Below are 5,531 nucleotides of genomic sequence, written 5' to 3'. Positions count from 1 at the left end.
AATAATGAATGTTCTATGATTGACATCAATGTGAAGGTGATCTTCACCATTCTCCTGCATCACTTTCAGTTTTCCTTGATAAACATAATGGTAAAAAACCTTTCATGTGTTTTACCATGTGGAAAAAAGCTTAACAATATAAAGAGTTGGTTAGACAAGCCTGGAACATTCCCATTCAAGGATCAAAGATATTATTCACAGTCATACAAAAGTTGAAGCAAGTTAAGAGAATATTGAGGAATTATATAAAAGTGGGTTTACTGATTGGCAAGCACAGGAAATCAAAGCTCAACAAGCTTTGATTCATGCTCAACAAACGATGCACTTGAACCTAGGGGGTAGAAGCTTGCATAATCATAGAAGTTGTATATAGAGAATCATGATACTTATGTTTCTTTTTTAAGGAAGAAAGCTAAGATGGATTGATTGATTAATAGTGATGAAAATATAAGACTATTTCATCAAAGCATCAAAGAAAGGAAGCTGAAGAATCAGATTTATATCATCAATGATGAAGAAGGAATCTACATGATAATTCTTATTCGGTGACAACATCTTTTCTATCATATTAGCAATAGCATTGCAGCAATGTCACATATTGTTCAACCATGTCCACTGGTGGCTGATGAACACGAAGCAATTTTAAATGCCTCATATCCAACTGATGAGGTAAAGAGAGCATTATTTTCCATCCCATGGAGCAAGGCTCCTGGGACTGATGCCTGGAGTATAATAAGTGATGATGTAGTGGTTGTTATACCTGATACAATAAAGAGTGGAGTCTTGTTAAAGGAATTAAATAAATAACACATCTATTACTTTAATTTCTAAGACTAGATGCCCTAATAATGTAATAGAATATAGACCTATATCCATTTGTAATACACTTTATAAGTGTATTACAAAGATAATATGTGGCAGATTGAGAGAGGTATTACCTGATATTATTGTGGAGAATCAAGGAGGATTTGTACATGGGAGATTCATTGTACACAATGTTGTGCGAGATATGGTGAAATATTATGGGAGAAAAAAAGTGAGTCCTAGCTGCTTAATGAAGATAAAGTTGCATAAGGCCTACGATAGAGTTAATTGGAATTTCTACAAGAAATGCTCATGGAACTTGGATTCCCAACTCAGTTTGTAAAGATGGTCATGACTTGTTTATCAACACCAATGTTTTCTCTGTTGATAAATGTCTAAATTGATGGGTATTTTAAATCTGCTAGAGGATTGAGACAAGGACTCTTATGTCTCCTCTCTTCTTTGTGATTTGTATGTGAATATCTCTCAAGGGTACAAATTATGTGAGCTAGAGCAATTCCAATTTCATTCTAGATGGAAGAAGGTTAAACTAGCACATATATGCTTTGCATATGATCTCATCATCATGTGTTGTAAAGGCGAATATACATCAATGTATTTGATGTTAAGGGCTCTCAAGTTATTCTCACAGTCATCAGGATTGAAGGCCAATGTTAGTAAATCAGCAATATATACTTGTGCAATGAATGAAGCAGAGATACAGAGAGTAGTGGATGCATCAGGTTTCATGAAAAGCATATTATCATTCAGGTATTTAGAAGTTCCAATTTTCTCTAAAAAGATGTCTAAAGCTTAATGTGATGGTATAGTAGAAAAAAATGACTGCTAGAATAAGGTTATGGAGCACAAGAAACTTGTCATATGGAGCTAGGACATAGTTAATCAATGCAATACTTCTTATCCTGCATAGATATTGGGCACAAGTTTTTATCCTTCCCAAAAGTCTCCTATCTGAAGTCATGAAGGTGTGTGGAGATATTCTATGGCCTGGGGTAGTCAATCATTCACTCACAAACCTGGTGTTGTAGCATGTGATGATGTTTGCTGGAGTAAAACAAGTGGAGGCTTGGGCTTTAGAGATGTGATAGCTTGGAACATTGCTTGCATTGGTAAATATGTTTGCGCTATTGAAAGAAAGAAAGATAATGTTTGGATCTGGTGGGTTCATGTTGCATATATCAAAGAGAACAATTGTTGGGACTATACTCCTAACTCAGGAGTTAGTTGGTATTTGGAATTGTATTTGCAGAGTCAAAGAGTCGTTGAAGGCGTACTACACAGAAAGGGAGTTTAGTGATATGTTTTCATACTCAATTCAAGTGATCTATGATAAGATCAGAGGGGAAAAAAAGGAAGTATCATGAGCAGCAATATGGAATATCTTCTATCAAAAAAAGGTCACAATAGTTCTGCTGCTTCGGTAGACGTGGATACTTCTACGGAACCGTTGTTAAATAAATTAGTTATTCTGGATTCGTTAGGAGTCTCCCTTGAGAGAAGGGTATCCTAACTTTCAATATGTACCAAAAAAAAAACAGCATATGTTTATAGTCTGGTTGGCTATACAAGAGATCCTGCAAACAACAGCCGCGCCAGATTGGCTAGATTTGGCATCAGCAGGTCTCATCGGTGTTTAGTGTGTGATAATGGTGTTTAGACCCATAGCCACTTGTTCTTTCAATGTAAATTTAGCAAGGTGTGTCTACAAGGTGTTAAAGCATGGCTGAATATTTAATCTACAACAACTTCATTAGACAGGATTATTAGATGGTTGAGGAATATCATGAACTCCAAATTCAAGAAGGGGGTTATGTATGCTGGAATCGTAGATGTTGTTTACTATGTATGGCAAGGAAGAAACGGGGTGTATTGGTCACAATATAGTCCTAGCATAGATTGGAGCATTAAACAGATTAAGTATCTTGTTAGTGCTAGAATTGGAGCAATACTGCCCAAGGTGTAGAGTTGTTATAATTGGTTCATACAAATGTAATTGAGGATAGGTTTTAAAATTTGATAATTGTAGTTGGTATCGTTCCTTGTTAAGGGTCCAATCTAGTTGGTTCTTTAACTTGGTTTGATTTAGGTGTACAATCGTTTGAAGCAATGAAAGTTTACTTAATTAGCAAAAAAATAAACTCAATCATTTTTTCAAATATATGCAGATACACAAATTATTCATTGTTATATTCTATTATATATTTGAGTAATCTATCAAACAATTAACCCCTAATTGTGTATTCTTTAACAGACTTTAGTTTCATATTATAAAAACTTCAGATTTATTCTACTATGCAACAGTCACATTTTAAGGCTTAAGGCTTTAAGCGATTACCATATCTCTTCCCGTCTTCTAGTGGGTCATTGAGTTAACAAAATAACTAAACAAATCTTGATAAAGCTTAAGTTGGTTTGTTAGTTTAAGAAAAGGGCCAATCCATTGACTATATTAATTATCATTCCTTATAATGTCAGCAAAAATTAAGGCTCCTGTTTTCTCAAAATCACCCAATCGAAGAAGGGTATCTTTTTGCAAGATCATGTACTAAGACTCAACCTAGAGATGCCGCATTGGAAAATGGAGAGAGTTCACACTACTATGTTGTAGTACTTTATTTTAGTTTATAAAAAAAATCCTAACTTGATGTCACCCAATAAAGGGAATGGAGCTTAAACCGGAACTATGTAACTCCTGACCTGCCAATCAAACAAAAGGCACAAGCACAACTTGCTTTATGAATTCAATGTTGTACAGCTTGTATACTAGATTAAGAGCCCAATGGATAAAAGCCAGTTTCTTACTTTTTTTTCTATTTCTTTTTGTTTTGACTTGGATATCTTCGATTGGGAGTTCCAATACATTAGTGTTCGTCTTGTGTTCTTACATAAGTATTTTGTAGATGATCCAGTTGTTTATTTTATTAAGGCTAATTGTTGACTGGAAAGTCAAAGACGTGTTACGAGTCAATCACTATATCTATGTACTATAGGGACGGTGGTCCAATTCGAGGTTTTACATACGACTGGCATCATTTAACTTTGTATTTGTGAGCTTATTTCATTTTGGTGCAATTAATTTATTTTTTGGTGAGTTTTTTTTTTAGGTGACGTGATCAAGCGCTTAAATGATATTTGTGTTTTTTCAACTTTGTGTCTTATATTGAGAATTAGATACAATTTATAATTAGATTCATTGTTTAACCTTTTTTTTTCATGGGAAAAAATCGATTATCTATATGATTTACAAATCAAACTAAAATCTTTATTACCAAGCATTAGTTAACTTTATTTTGGCCATGTAAAAAATTTGCATTATTTAAAATCGAAACTAGTAAGAGAAAGACCGCATAAACGATAAGCTTAAACTAACCACACACTAAATTGAGCTTCATTAATCATTAGCTCTTACAACCATATAAGCTAAAATAAACTAAAAGTGGTATAGAACTGCTTCCTATGAAAGTCTTCATTGTTCAATACTTCAATGGTTCTGATAATTTAGTAGTAACTCTGAGGGTTGAGGTCGATAACCGCTTATCCACGGTATCAACACATGGGAAGACAATGAAGCTTCTTGGAGAGAGACAACCTGCATCAAAAGGGTATATCATACCTGATGGAAGTGGTGGGATGAGCGAATTATGTTCAGGTTTCGGGCAATTAATTAACGACTAATAATAAGATTAACATCAACTCCATCGGGAATTCCAATGACCTTTTATCATGTGGAATTCTTGACTCAAGATACTTTGAAGAGTCATGTTCCTTCGTATACTCTGTTGAGAGAGTATTTCAAATATCTCCCCTTGATAGGAGAACCGCATTTGAGTTAACGAGCTATAATTCACTATATTCAACTGGGGTATCGCGTTTAGATTTGATTTTTTCAAAGCAATGATAGTTAAGATCATTGATAAACGAGGATGACAGCTAACCACACTAGTAGAAAATGTGAATTTGCGTCTCCCGATTTGCGTCGAACATTTAAGAAGCCGACGCAGATGGTCAGGCACAGATCATTTGCTTCGGATCTGCTGCCTATCCGACGCAAATTTTAAGTGATGTGTGTCGGACATTGCCCCCCATCCGACGCAAATCACTACTGCAAATAGGGGAAAAATAATTTGCATTAGATACTGATATGCACGAGACGCAAATGCTAAAGGAATAAAAGCGGTTTTGGCTTCTCATTTGCATTGGATGGACCATAGAAGTGACGCAAATCATCTTTACAGAATGATTTGCATCATTTATCTATTCCATGCGACGCGGATGAGTTGTACTTGTACGCAAATTTAAAACTCCCCCACCTTGTGAATTTACAACTTATTTCCCCTAAACCCTGCAACTTATTTCCCCCAAACCCTACAACTTCTTTTCTCTTCTCATCCAACTCCCCACACCTCATTGTCTCTCATTCTTCTTCGACAAACCAGATCTTTGTCACTCAACCATCAGCAGAAAAAATGACCCCACTTGTCAACCGCCATGGCAAGTCGCTGTTGGTGGAAGCTATCGCCATGTCATCTCCTTCTAGACTTATCTCGAATGGACGCAAATCATTTTGAAAACATAAATTTGTTGATTACTTCAGATCTAGGGTGAAGTTTTTACACTTTTTAATTTATTTTTCATTCCATTTTTCGTTTATAATTTGTATATTTTTTTGTTTTTTAATTGGTTAAAATTTATATGATTTCAACGGG

The sequence above is a fragment of the Beta vulgaris genome, chromosome 3 (genome assembly GCF_026745355.1).
Source record: "Beta vulgaris subsp. vulgaris cultivar EL10 chromosome 3, EL10.2, whole genome shotgun sequence".
Lineage (NCBI taxonomy): Eukaryota > Viridiplantae > Streptophyta > Magnoliopsida > Caryophyllales > Amaranthaceae > Beta > Beta vulgaris.
Note: the sequence above shows the minus strand (reverse complement) of the source record.